We start from the raw sequence: 15797 nt of genomic DNA, 5'->3' as shown, positions 1-15797 counted from the left end.
ATTTAAATTATTCATATAATTATTTACAGGTGAAAGAATATGACATCTGAATGTATTTTGCATGAAAATGCACTACTTTGATAAAAATGCATTTTTTCTCAGTTTTTTGTCCAAAATGGTACCCACCTGTATTCAAATGGTCATAAAACATGAACACATGAAGATAGAATAAAATAGTTTTGTTTTTTTTGTTTAAAAGCAGAGACTTGGTTCTTTATTTTGATATATAATATGTTCTTATATTCATAGCAGAAAATATTCTGAGGGCCGTCAAAGTTAGGTGAAAATCATCAAAAACGCTGGCGGTGGCTGGCAACTTTTTAAAAACGCTGGCGGTGAAAGAGTTAAATATACTCTCCAGTAGTTTGTGATCACTTTCTACTTGAACTTCTCTACCGTGGGCATACTGATGGAATGTCTCACATCTGAATACAATGGCTGAATCAGCGGTGAGTACATGAACAATGTTCTTGATCTTTGATCTATGATGTTCTGATCTGGCATTTCTTTTTGTTTCATTTGAGATTGTTTCATTCGCTTGCGATCCGTATGTTACTGGTCTTTGATCTTGCGGTAAGGCCGCTCCTATGCATCCAGAGCTTTTTATCTATTCAGTGTTGCTCTCAAGCAACTGCCTGAAGGGTGCATTTACTTCTGACAACTTAAATTCGGAATGAACTTGGCAAGATACTGCAGCATACTCAGAAACGTCTGTAGAGCTTAGGGGTGTCCCCGACTAAGGATTTTCATAGTCGAATCGGAATTTTCGAATCTTGCCGTTCTTGACGCAACAACGTGCAGAAACACGGGAACTAAATTCACAGCGTTTTATTATGATAGTGTTCTCATTATAATGTTATGTGTATATGACAGTCCCAGTCATAGTCATTAATATTCTGCATAGTTGTTTGTCCTGCTCGCGCTGCGCACTGAAGAGATAATCACTGTTCAATAAAGCGCTTTACTGCAGCGACTCAACCAAATGCATCTTATATGAGATAAATAATATATACACGATATAAACCGGTTGAAATGTTTTGAAATCACTTGTATCCTACCTGATCGAAAAAAATCCAGTCTTTCACTCTGCATCAGTTTGAGTCTTGTTAAAGTTTTAAGTCCTTGCCGCCAAGATGCTCCTCTGTCGGTCACGGATTATGGAAAGTGAAACTTAAATCTATAGGGGTGGTTGGATTTATTCACGCACGTTAAAATATTTATTTAAAGCTTTTTTTTCTTTTCAGACTTATTTACAGCATTATCATAATAGGCTGTATATTAACTTATTGGGAGAAAACCGGTAGTTCTATGTGAAATCAGACATTTGAGCACCCCCATATAGCCAAAATGGCATGATCATAACACCCCGCGAATATTCGACTGTGAGATTGGGAGTCGAATCGGGCTCCTCGAATCGAAGCATCGAATCATCGACTATTCGGGGTCACCCCTAGTAGAGCTTGTTTATTTTCTCGTTAATTATCCCCCAGGGCAACTGGAACTATTTGTGTGGCATGAACTAGTTTGTTCTAGTCTATTTTGGCATGCATCCTAGAGTCTAGACTACTGAATAGATCTTCATATTCTTTTAGTGTGCTGTTGTCAAAATTTCACTTCATGTAGGCTCTTTATCATGCCTAATGCTTGACACGTGACTCTTCCTAATATTGCAGGAGTGTGTTTGAAATTTAATTCTGTGCTTTTGTCCCTCATGCTCATAGAGCAGCAGCTTATGGCCCACTGGTGACATCTGGTGTCCTCAGTGTGTAAGCAACTTGTAGGCAGATTTATTCATTTTCTTCTTGATGCCCAGTGAGTTGAAAATATTTAATGACAGAACATTGCATTCTGCACCATTGTCCAGTTTAAATGCAACTTTTCTTTTTTCTTGAGTTTCTCTGACCACTTCTTAGTATCCTTCTGCATTTCTATTGTCACAGCTTGTGCTTTTTTACTTGTATGTCATCTGAACTTCTTCAGTTTGCTCACATGTGTGCTTCTCTTAGTTTTAATGTTCAATTCTGCAATTTTTTTTGCAAAGCGGTTCTTTTTATTGCACAATTTACATGCTAGTCCAAAGGCGGGGCATTTTCATGTTCCTGCTGTATTTCGTGTCTTCATTTAATTCACGATGAACTTCTTTTTGCTTAGTCTTGTTTGTTCTTTTGTTTATTGATTTTGTGCATGTCTACTTATTCATTGAGTGCTTTGGATTAGTACGTAAATTTTGTCTTTCTTGTTTTCTTGAAATTCAATAATATTGCAAACTTTTATAGCCTCCTTACCTGTAATGTGCTAAAAACTGGCACATTGCACTTTCTGGACTTGGCAGCAATGCCATTAGCCTTAAGAAATAATTACACTTTTTGTATCCAAATCTTCCAGTTTTCAGCAAGATTTCCTTTGAGAGAAAGGTATTCCTTCATCATGTGCCAGGCTCATCTCCTGATAAATCCTCAGTAAATGGGGCTTTTCATTAAAAGATAAAAGGGGCATTTGAACTGTGCTTGGCTGAGAACTTTGAAATGGAATAGTCCTTTGTGCAGCGAGGTGCACAGAAAGACAAGTACAGGCAATATTGAGAAACGGCTTATGATCACAGCTTATTATGAAACCGCTTATTTTCCATGATGTTAGCAAAATTGATGTATACGTATTGACCTATTCAAATGACAACCCATGAGAGAAAGGTGAATAAAGACTGAGAGGGAGAACCAGAATGTTTAGAAATTATTATTTCAACTGCAGTTTTCTGAATGTGTTTCTTCATGTTTGCCCTGTTTTGACCTATGCTTTATAGCTGTGTTTTTATAATATATATAATATGTGGCAAGTGGGGCGGGGCCGAGAGCCGTGGGAACGGAGCGAGGCCGGTGGAGTTAATGATAATGAGCGACACCTGCGCCACTCGCCGGTCTCGAGTCCCACGGAGGAGCTCCGGAAGGATAAAAGGAGGAGTGACGACAGTGGAAGAGGAGAGAGGACCAGGGGTGTATTCCAGAAAGCAGGTTATGTGACATACCTGGGTATGTTTGAGGCTAAGCGAGCGGATAACCTCAGCTTTCGGTTCCAAAATCAGAGGTTACTTTCAGGGTATGTAGTAACCATAGCAACTTGTTTTCTGAAGATAACCTGCTCAGGAGCAGGTTATGTTCCAGGGTTAGTTCACTTCAGCGCTATCAGAGCATGTATGATCTACTGACGAGCCTTCAGTGGGCGTGACAGATAGCGCACAATATTACATATTATTACAATACAGTTATGTATATAGCCTACTATATATATATATATATATATATTTGTATGCTATTTTAATGATAAAGCGCTAAAATAAGTAATAAATAAGGTTAGCCTATATATTGCTCTAATATGGTTATTATATTTTATTGGCATATATAACAGCTATCTGTATAAATTATAAAACACTACTATGAAAATGTAATGTTTAATTTATTATATTAGCCTATACATATATTTATTACATTTTATATTATCATCTCACACATGGATCGGCATTTTCTATAATGCATTTCTATAATAAAAATACATATCTGATATGACTTAATATATAATTAGCATCAAACAAACAATATAATTCTTATTCTCAAGGATTAAAGATTAAACGGAAAAAAAATAAAAATGATTGCAAAACCATCAATTAGGTGGCGATATGCACTAAGCATGAGGCCTACATGACCTTTGAACAAAAGAAGAAGAAAGAAGCATTATGGCGCGCTTATTCTTAGAGTCCGTTTCCATAGTGACTCGTAGATTCGTCGCTCTGTTGAGAATGTCTTGAGTCTTAATCAGGAACATACTCCGAGTTGAATGAACTTACTCCCGGACGTGTTTTTGGAACCACATACCTCGAGTAAGCAAGGTTTGGGGTTAATCAACCGAAAGTTCAGGGTTTATCTGACGGTAAGTTTACCATGCTTTCTGGAATACACCCCAGGCCTGGACTTTTATTTTGTATTTTATGTGCGGCAGTCGTCCGTGAGGGGCTGCCGCTTTACTTTGATGTTTGTTTATTTTATTAAAAACTTTGTTTAAATGTTCGCCGGTTCCCGCCTCCTTCTTCCCGATCTACGAACTGTGTTACATAATATAATTATAATAATATAATTTCCGTTCATATGCTCATGCACTAAAAAAAAAAATAAAAAAAAATAAAAAACCTTCAATTGATTTTGACAGATGGTTTACAATTATTAAAAGCTTCATTGATAAATCATTAACGAACACTATACAAAGCTTAACGGATCATTATTTAATGCTTATGCCATTAAACTTCATACATTCATTCATACATACATTCATGCATTTTTTATTTTTTTTATTTATTTATTTTTTAATTTACAGGAAGGAAATTATACAACGATGAAGTTTATTTTTTAATTTACTTTTGTGTAACGTTTGTGTAAAGGGTGGTTAGTTAAGTTTAGCTAAATGCTTGCTATACCACACATTGTTATTCGTGTGCAAAACTTGTTTTTATGGCTTCAACAGTTACAGTATATTAGTATACTACTGTTTATCTATCATTAAACAGAATATTCTTGAATCGTACGTCAACAGGATAATTTTTTTCATTTATCTTTTATCAAAATAATGTAATATTAGCAGATTGAATCGTCTTCCCTTATAGTAATCAAACTGACCCTTATACACTATTGACCACTTAACCAACCCTTAATCATACCCATACCACCAAACCAGTCCTTAACATTATTAGTAAACATTAACAAGCAAACTAATGTTCCGTTAAGAATTCTATAACATTTGTTAATAAAAGTTATTATAAAGTGTTAATGTTTTCAGGTAAATAAAGAAAAAAGTGTACCCTGTATTAATGAAGCAATGCTATATATTTGCACCAGACATGTGTTAAAATAATGTGGAAAAAAAGTGGATTTACACAAACTGAGAAAGCCTGTTAAGTTGTGTACCGCTCTGCCCTGCTGCAACTATCATTACAAAGCATGTAAAGTGAAAAGATTACACTTAAAGGGAGCAGTCATTACAGCTACGGCATAAAGTCACAGATTAAAACCTTTAGCTAGAAAATAAAGACAAGCAGCAACACTTATCGCCCTCTAGTGTCTGTATATGAACTCTCTTATTATTTACCATATTACATGAACCATCTAAATGTGGAATCAAATCGGTCAGAAATTGAATGTAAACTGTGTAAATATGTTTAACAGAATTTATTTGATGGTTTCTTTACCTGCTTAGTGTTTGATACACACAATGATACAATAATTATGAAATTAATATTATGGTCTGTTAATTATAATAACCCATAACCTGCAGGCTCACTGTTACATACAGAGGAATAATTGAGTTCAAAACCATCATGGAAAAATCATCATGGAACTGTGGAAAAATACATTAAAATGTATTCTCAGTATGGGATTCAGTTGAGAATTGTTCACAGTGAACCAAATCAATTTGATGTATAACATAATAGATAGATATGTGTGTGGGTGGGTGGGTGTTTAGTCGGAAGGGGCCACCAGCAGCAGCAAACATCGGACTGAAAGATCAGATGGTCTGTATTACAGCTTCCAGTCGGGAATGTTTACAGCTGCAAGGAGCCATTCACAAACACACTCAGTATTATCTAGCAAACCACTCAGAACTGAGATATTTGTTTTATTGTATGTATGTTTTAATGTGCATATGCTTTTTTTTTTTTTTTTTTTAACATTAATAATATTTGTGGCCATTGCAGCCTTTTATTTTAGTATGATCAGAAGACTTTCTTTGGAACACAAAATTCATTTTTTTTAAAGAATTTTCATATTATTTTTATAACAGTAAAACTGTTGCATTTTTATGTACTGTAAAGCAGTTCATAGTGACTGTGTCTGTCAAACCCCCAGTGGCATGATAAATAGTAGGCCTATAATAGTAATCCATGTGGCCATTAATTTTCAATGTAAATGCAACCATTTTCTTAAATGTGCTAGTCTTCCGATGTCATATGTTTCCAGTTATTGGTATTCAGTCCGTTACTGGTATTTGTTATCATGTTATTTTAGATTATTATCATAATCATAAACAGTGGCTTATAACACAAATAGTTTTACAGTTTCCTGCACTTATCAGATGTTTTGCACATTCACATATTTCATATGATCATATCACAAATAGTTTACAGTATCACAGTATACAGCAAATTTACACTGTTATACAAGCTGTACACTCACTACTTTACATTGTAGCAAAGTGTCATTTCTTCAGTGTTGTCACATGAAAAGATATAATAACATATTTACAAAAATGTGAGGGGTGTACTCACTTCTGTAAGATACTGCATATTAATGTTGAAAAATATGATGTTTTATATATATATATGCAAATATGTATGTATGTATATACTATAAAGTATAAAGTACTTATAAAGAGTGTTGATGGTCCCTAGATCCAGACTGAAGCTGAGGGGCGACCGTGCCTTTTCAATTGCTGGGCCAAAATTATGGAATAGTCTTCCAGTCTCCCGGCGATTAGTTTCTTCGGAATCTGAATTTAAATCTAAGTTAAAAACGTACCTTTTTTCTAGGGCTCATAACTGTTCTTAGAGTCTCTCTAGTGTTTTGTGGTCAAAACTGTTTATAATTGTTTTTTTTTTTTTGTTATTAGCAAGGTTTGTACAGCACAGTGGTCAACTACTGTTGTTTTTATTGTGCTTTATAAATAAATTTTGATTTGATTTGATTTGATATATATATATATATATATATATATATGTATATACAGTGGGGCAAACAAGTATTTAGTCAGCCACCAATTGTGCAAGTTCTCCCATTTAAAAAGATGAGAGAGGCCTGTAATTTTCATCATAGGTATACCTGAACTATGAGAGACAAAATGAGAAAACAAAATCCAGAAAATCACATTGTAGGATTTTTAAAGAATTTATTTGCAAATTATGGTGGAAAATAAGTATTTGGTCAGTAACAAAATTTCATCTCAATACTTTGTTATATACCCTTTGTTGGCAATGACAGAGGTCAAACGTTTTCTGTAAGTCTTCACACACTGTTGCTGGTATTTTGGCCCATTCCTCCATGCAGATCTCCTCTAGAGCAGTAATGTTTTGGGGCTGTTGCTGGGCAACACGGACTTTCAACTCCCTCCAAAGATTTTCGATGGGGTTGAGATCTGGAGACTGGCTAGGCCACTCCAGGACCTTGAAATGCTTCTTAAGAAGCCACTCCTTCGTTGCCCGGGTGGTGTGTTTGGGATCATTGTCATGCTGAAAGACCCAGCCACGTTTCATCTTCAATGCCCTTGCTGATGGAAGGAGGTTTTCACTCAAAATCTCACGATACATAGCCCCATTCATTCTTTCGTTTACAAGGATCAGTCGTCCTGGTCCCTTTGCAGAAAAACAGCCCCAAAGCATGATGTTTCCACCCCCATGCTTCACAGTAGGTATGGTGTTCTTTGGATGCAACTCAGCATTCTTTCTCCTCCAAACACGACAAGTTGAGTTTTTACCAAAAAGTTCTATTTTGGTTTCATCTGAGCATATGATCATCCAAATGCTCTCTAGCAAACTTCAGACGGGCCGGACATGTACTGGCTTAAGCAGGGGACACGTCTGGCACTGCAGGATTTGAGTCCCTGGCGGAGCAGTGTGTTACTGATGGTAGCCTTTGTTACTTTGGTCCCAGCTCTCTGCAGGTCATTCACTAGGTCCCCCCGTGTGGTTCTGGGATTTTTGCTCACAGTTCTTGTGATCATTTTGACCCCACGGGGTGAGATTATCAGTGGTCTTGTATGTCTTCCATTTTCTAATAATTGCTCCCACAGTTGATTTCTTAACACCAAGCTGCTTACCTATTGCAGATTCAGTCTTCCCAGCCTGGTGCAGGTCTACAATTTTGTTTCTGGTGTCCTTTGACAGCTCTTTGGTCTTGGCCATGGTGGAGTTTGGAGTTGGACTGTTTGAGGTTGTGGACAGGTGTCTTTTATACTGATAATGAGTTCAAACAGATGCCATTAATACAGGTAACGAGTGGAGGACAGAGGAGCCTCTTAAAGAAGAAGTTACAGGTCTGTGAGAGCCAGAAATCTTGCTTGTTTGTAGGTGACCAAATACTTATTTTACCGAGGAATTTACCAATTAATTCTTTAAAAATCCTACAATGTGATTTTCTGGATTTTGTTTTCTCATTTTGTCTCTCATAGTTGAGGTATACCTATGATGAAAATTACAGGCCTCTCTCATCTTGCACAATTGGTGGCTGACTAAATACTTTTTGCCCCACTGTATATATATATATATATATATATATATATATATATATATATATATATATATATATATATTAGTGCTGTCAAATGATTAATCGCGATTAATAGCATCCAAAATAAACGTTTTCTTGCTTACATAATATACGTGTGTACTGTGTTTATTTATTATGTATATAAAGACACACACATGCATGTATATATTTAAGGAAAATATGTTAGGTTTATATATAAAATATATTAATTATATAATATAATATAATATTTATATACAATATAAATTAAATTAATATAAATATATACATGTAAATACATGTTAATAATTTTAAAATATGTTCTGTATGTGTGTGTATTTATATATACATAATAAATATACATAGCCCACACACATACAGTATATTATGTAAACAAAAACTTTTATTTTGGATGACAGCACTAATATAGATATAGATATAGATAGATTCTAAGTTAAGTTATGCAATAGCTTTGTGAGGAACAGACAGAAAAAAGTATAATGTTTCAATGAAAATGTTGCATGCTGCATGTGTCCATTCAAATATATGGCACTTTTAAGAGTGTGGCATTAGGCAGTGCACGATCTTCAATTATAAAAAATATAACAATGAATACTGATGAACTTTTAAATTGTTACATGTAATTAAATGTGTGGAATAACAGATGTTAAAAACCCATCTAAGCAAGCCAGCACCAATTTAATCCTGTTGCCACAATTACAGATTATTGCAATACTACATGACTTTTAGAGTAGCTACTATGGTTTCGTTAAGGAGACTCATTACCTAAACCATCCAGATGCTGAAAATGTCCAGTTCCCACAACCTTTGTCCTACTCAGGGTGGGCAGAGGGGCTTCAGAGGTCACAAAGGTCAGCAAGACTGTTGTTGTGTCATAAAGAAGGTTATATACCCCCCATGTCTCCCTCTCTCTATCTGGTCTGACAGATGGCACAGTGACAAATTCTGTTTAGTATTTAATAGCCTTTAGGAATAACTTTAGGGATTGACCTTCCACCTGAACAAAATGCATGGACCAGGTTGCTATCTTGATCAAAAATGACAAAATAAAAGAACAGTTTTCTGCATTGATTAAAAAAAAAATCATGTTCCCCTTTTATTTTTGTGGAAACATTGATTCCCCCATTTGTTATGAATAGAAAGTTCAATGAACATCATTTATTTGAGATAGAAATATTTTGCATTATTAAAAATGTCTTTACTATCATAATACTATCATATACTTTCCTGTAGCTCAAATAGTAGAGCATGTCGCTAGCAACGCCAGGATCATGGGTTCGATTCCCAGGGAAAGCAAGAGCTGATAAAATGTAAAAAAAAAAAAAAACTGTAACTTGAATGCAGTGTAAGTTGCTTTGGATAAAAGCGTCTGCTAAATGCATAAATGTAAATGTACTATCAGTTAAAAGCCCTTGTTGAATAAAAGAAAAAGAATCAAACTTTTGAATGTTGCAGTGTGCACGTGCATGAGGTTAAAATACATCATTTCAAATGCTGACATTTTGATATCAGTAAAGTAAAAATACAAGCCTACCATCAGATATAAAGTAGTTGTTATAATTAATATATAAATGCACATATCTGTTAAATACGTTTAACACAGCTGTGCACAAGGAAAAACGAAATCGAGATGAATTTATCAAAAATGACAACATGAAATACTAATAAGACGAAGAATTATGTTTTAACACAACACAAATCCCCATCATGCATCATCAAGTTTAACAGTGCATTATCAGACATTACAGCATAGATGTGTTTAAACCCCTGCACTGGATTATTGTTGTTTTCTTGATAATGGATCTAATCATAAACCTACACATCTGCATTACACATGTTGTTCTCATGCTTACCTCCAACTTCTCTTGGCAGGTACATCTGCAATCCTGAAGGCACAATTAACTTTCTTTGTCTGTGTTTATGTTACTTTTCTTCCTCTCTCTACGTGTCCACTTTAAGCTTTAGTTACTCCGCACTGACAATAATGTCACTGTCAAGAAACCAAATCCAACCCACTGGTTGTAGGAATGACCCCCCCCCCTTTACAACTAACAACTAACTTTTTGTATTGTAAAGCATTACTCTTATTTCAGATTAATTGGGGTACAAAGTACTCATCTTTTTTCTTTCTAAATTTCTAAACGTTTCTGCATCTCTCTGATCCCAGTACTAACATATAGAGAACAATGTCTTTGTAAATCCACTAGATGGCAGCAGCTGGCTTCTCCTCTTTAGGAACAGCACAACACCAAAAGCACAGTGTTTTTAGTGTCACAGAGGACTTCCAAAACATTCAGTCTAGGCTTGGGCGGTTTCCAAATTCTGATACCGTCAAACCTCCTCCCTATTTTACCTCGGTATACGGTATTACCGTGAATAATAAAAAAATTATGACATAAGGCTCAGACAGTGTCACCAAACTGTTGGCTTGTGCCTAAACCGTTCAGAAACTGAATACCAAACACTAATACTGAAACAATAACATGCACAACAATATTAACAACTTTTATTAGCAACAAATAGCAGTTTAGAAAAAAGTGCAAATACAACAGTCAAACAGAATTAAATTAACATAAACATCCATATTATAAAAGTATTGCAAAGCGGCTGTCGGTGGACCTAGATGTTGTTGGTCCTGCATCGGGAGGCGTTGAAACTGTTGCACCAACCTGATCTCACAGAATTCCGTGTAATGTTCACGGACTTAATTAACCTCCGAAACTGTGGTGACATCACGGAATCGCCGAAAATTCCGTGATGGGCTCACAGAAGGCACCAGCCGTGGTCCACGCACGGATTCACTGGTTCAACACCAGCGCTGCATCGGACCACGTAAAAAGAGTGACTCCGATGCAGTTATACTTTCACTGGAGTACCTGACCCACCCCTACCCTAAACCTACCCAGTTCTGAACAATAATGATGACGATAAATTTCCCAGTATCGCGTCGGCATATTGATGCTAAGGGTTTCCGTGCGTGGAGCACGGCTGATGCCTGTCACTGACTTACATTGGTATCACTTCTGTGAGCCCATCACGGAATTTTCGGCGATTCCGTGATGCCACCACAGATTCGGAGGTTAATTAAGTCCGTGAACATTACACGGAATTCTGTGAGATCACGTTGGTTGCACTGAGTGAACTCGGGTCCATCCTCGCAGCAGTGTGAGTGGATGGTGGTTTCGTATATGCGACCTTAGGTTAGAGGTATTTCCATCTCTCGCGGTCACCTTTTTGTTGCACAATTTGCAAATTGCCTCGTCCGTATTTACCGCCTCTCCCTTCTCGTTCGGTCGAAACCCGAAATACTGCCAAACTGCAGAAGTTGTGTTCTTTTTCGAGACCAGGTCACTTGGTGCGCGACTCGCCATCTTTCCCCCGCTCTCTCTTTCTCCTCCACGCTGTCACGTGATGACAACCAAGCATACGCATTTTTAGGCATTAAATAAATTATATTTAATATATATCCTCGTCTCCTATATAAGTGCATTGTTTTTTATGACGGTATAACGGTATTGAAACTGATACCGTTGCTATTTTTAGATCCCGCGGTATACCATATTACCGTATTACCGCCCAAGCCTAATTCAGACCACATTTTTTTACTTGATCTGAACTTTAACATTATACTAAAGCCTGATGACATACATCATCTGCACATTTGCACTTTTCCATATCACCATAATATCTTGGACTCTTGTAACATAACAGGTTCTGGCTTCATTTGTGAAATGTCTCTTTTACAGCCACTTGGATTCACCTGTGCTAATCATTCATGCTGAACACAGACATCAAATAAGCTCCCAGACTGATAAGGCACATCTTGCCAGCCAACTTGGGTAAGACGTTGTTTAAGAATCTATATTTGCATATTAAATTTAGTCATCTGAGCCCTGCTCCTAAATTATGCAACATCTAGTTCCTGAGTGAGCAAGAGCAGTGCAGGCCAACAGATGATTAACATTTTGTATCATCAAAGAAGGTTTGCTCATGGGAAGGTGTAGGTATATATATGCAACTTAGAGTCTATAGGGAGCAGCATCAGTCTGTGGAAACTTTTCCTTAGCAAAAGCAAAGTAAACATTGAGTGTGTTCTTGGTGGTTGTGTAATCAAACATTTTTCTTTCGTTCTCCCCTATTTAAATTAATTAGAAAAAAGGTTTGTGGTGTATATACAGTGTATATATATATATATATATATATATATATATATATATATATATAATATATGAGTGACAGTAAAGACATTTAAAAGGTTCAAATAAATGTTGTTGTTTAACTTTCTATTAAAGAATCCTGAAAATAAATAAATAAATGGTTTTCACAAAAACATTATGCAGCACAACTGTTTTCAAAATTGATAATAATAAGAAATGTGTCTTGCATAACAAATAAGTATATCAGAATGATTTATGAAGAATCATATGACATTGAGTATGGCTGGAGTAATGATGCTGAAAATTCAGCTTTTTGCATGAGAAATGAGTAAATTATAAAATATATTTAAATAAAAAACAGTGTAATAATATTTCAGAATATTACTGTTTTTGCTGTATTTTTCATTAAATAAATGCAGCCTTGATAAGCATAAGAGACTTCTTTCAGAAACATTAAAAAACCAAAACATCCATGAAATGCATTTTAATTCAGTCTGTTATAATGGGTTATGTTTGTTTATGTTGTGGTGCTTTTGTTCTTATTTCGATGAGCTCATATGACAGATTGTGAGAAAAAATATCAGAAGCAGATGTTTATGTCACTTCTCTATCATTCTGACAATGACAGATCTCCAGAGTAGGCACTATTTTACCAAAAACTGTCAGTATAGGCTTGACATGCCCAACTGAAATTGAGTTGGCTAGTGGAAAACACATAGGAGAATAAATTAGATTCTTTTTAATTTTATTTATTTATTTTTTTGTGATATTAGACCTGAGACGTTTTAGCGGCACTTAAAGGAAACATAAAACAACAGCTGTTGTCTATGTCTGACATGTAAATTACAAGGTAAAAAAAAGATGCTTTTTGATCTTGCGTTTATATACACTCTCATCCATAACATCCAACAGCTGTATTTAATTGCTATGTAAATTGCAGTCTTTAGCTGTTTGTGGTCTTGTTGCTGTTGCTTGGATGCAGGTGTTCACACACTTCTTGAGATGAGATAATGGAAATTAGACATTATGGAGGATTCTGTCTTCATTTGAGCTGGGGTTACTCATGTCACTTGGCAGCATCTCACAGAAACTTTAATTTGATGGCATGGGGAGATAATTTATTAGATTTAAGATTATTTAGCACTGATCATTAATATGGCCTTGATGTAAACAGATGTCTAATTTCACTGTAGTGGCAATGTTTAAATAGATTAAGAACAATTTTATTCATTTGTTATTTTTTCATCAATTAACATTTTGTGAAGTGAAAAGCTGTTTGTAAGAAACAAATCCATCAAGACTATTAAACTTCAAACACTGCTTCCTTCTGAAATATAAGTCCTCTATCTATAATATTGCTTCCTCCAGTGAAAAAGTCGTCTAGTCTGAATCAAGAGGGAAATATGCAGAGATCAAGCGCCGTTTACAAGGAAACACAGTCCAAAACCATTTTAAACAAATAAGTCTGTGGATTTTGATGTGAGAGGACAACAGGAGATGGACTTTATCACTGGAGGAAATGTTATTATGGATTATGGACTCATATGTTGGCCAGAAGCAATGGTTTAAGGTTAAAATGTCTTAATGATGGATTTGTTTCTTACAAATGCCCAGCGTGTCACCTCATAAGATGTTAATGGATGGACTGTGGTCGCGTGAATTACTTGTGGATGAGTGTGCTGTTTTTATCAGCCTTTAGAAGTTAGAAGCTGCCATAACTGATCAAAAGTATTGATACAACTGTCATTCGTTTATTTTTTGTTATGCCAAAACATTAGTTTCTAGAGTTTGTGCTGCTATTTTTGTAAGTGATCAGATTTGTGATTTTCATAGTAGATGATAAAAACCAGTAAAAAACTTACATGGAAAGAGCAGAGCCTTTTTTAGGGACAAAAATAGCGAAAAGTTTTACATGGAAAAGTTTCTTCAAAAAAAAAAAGTTATGGTTTATTTTGAATCGTATGACTTACTTTGCTTTATGGAAAGGAAAGCGGCTAATGAAAGTGAGTTTGCATTTAAACTCTCTGATGTCTATTGAAGAATAATACAGTGCAATAGTTGGGTTCTGAAAGCAAAAATCCCATTAATTTTCTCCCTAGATTATTTTTTTTTTTTTTTTTACGATTCTGTACAAACCTTTCAAGAAAGATCTACCACGAGTTTGATGGTATATGTTAATCAGTGGTACAGTAAATGCTTCTGTTGAAGCCGTCAGTAAATGTAATTTCAACTACATTAAGTCATTTATTTAAAAGCCAAATTTAAAATGGAACTATAAAGACTACAAATTAATTTTTTAATATTGTACCATTCAGTTTAATGCTATTTTGCATTGCTTTATGGGATTGCAGTTCATTTTCTCTTTAAAGACATTAACTAGCCTACACAGTATTTTTTTACAGAAATTCATATAGTTTTGCTTAAAATCAGTATTTGTGATGTTGTGATTAATCTCTGGTTGGTTTGCTTCATGGCTTAGACCTGTTTATTGAGGATATTTTGAAATCTCCAAGGAGACAATTAATGGGAAAAACACGTCTGGAAACAAGGCTACTGAAAAAGTGGACACTCACTCCATTATATGATGGTTTAATAGCCTACAAATTATTGTTTAATAGCCTATAAATTATCTTCGAATAAACTTTGACCTATAGTTGTTATTTTGAGGCCAAACTGTGAATTACAATTGCAGTTACACCTGCGAGCATCTACTGGAAATAAGGTAACAAACTATTGAAGAGGCACAAGGCAACATGGCGCCAAAACAAGACATGTCTCCTGCGCTCGTCAAAACCGCTCACATAATGTTTCTCTTCTTTGATTACTGCAGACAGACGCTATTGGAGGAAGAATACAGTGACAGCAAAAGATGACCCTGATATCTGCAAGCACACAACCTGATGACATCTCTGTGCATTATTGAAAAGGAAACCATTCAGCATGGACGGATTTCAGTTTCTATCTTGTTGAGAATTTCCGATAATACAATCCATCTGCCTCCACACGTGTAACTAAATAAGTCTCCTTCGATCAAAACACTATAGACATTTTTGTGAAGTCTGAAATTGCCACATAAATTGATGCATAAAATGCTTTCGTATCCTGCTGAGCCCATTCATTTGTTCTGGCTTTTAAATTGAAGGATGTGATTTTGAAATAACAGTAGCTTCCATATGGAAACTTGGCTAAGCACACAGCTCTCCAAGCAGGCTATTTTTATAAAATCACTAATGCAACTTTTTGCATTTTTAATTTTGTTTCTTTTTTAAAATAATTTATATTTTCTTTTTTAATATTTTTTGTAAAGCTTGTCAAAGTATGAATAATATTATATTATATA

The 15797-nt window shown here is 35.3% G+C and overlaps 1 long non-coding RNA gene across 1 annotated transcript; it reads left to right on the top strand.

Annotated features, from left to right (window-relative positions):
* Window positions 1-371: 371 nt before the first annotated feature.
* Window positions 372-15564, top strand: LOC131526079 (uncharacterized). The gene is made up of 3 exons (XR_009267374.1): window positions 372-449; window positions 12047-12139; window positions 15288-15564. It is a non-coding gene; the product is annotated as an uncharacterized LOC131526079 (long non-coding RNA).
* Window positions 15565-15797: the final 233 nt, after the last annotated feature.

The sequence above is a fragment of the Onychostoma macrolepis genome, chromosome 19 (genome assembly GCF_012432095.1).
Source record: "Onychostoma macrolepis isolate SWU-2019 chromosome 19, ASM1243209v1, whole genome shotgun sequence".
NCBI lineage: Eukaryota > Metazoa > Chordata > Actinopteri > Cypriniformes > Cyprinidae > Onychostoma > Onychostoma macrolepis.
The sequence above is the reverse complement of the archived record's forward strand: the minus strand, read 5'-3'. Positions and strand labels throughout refer to the sequence as shown.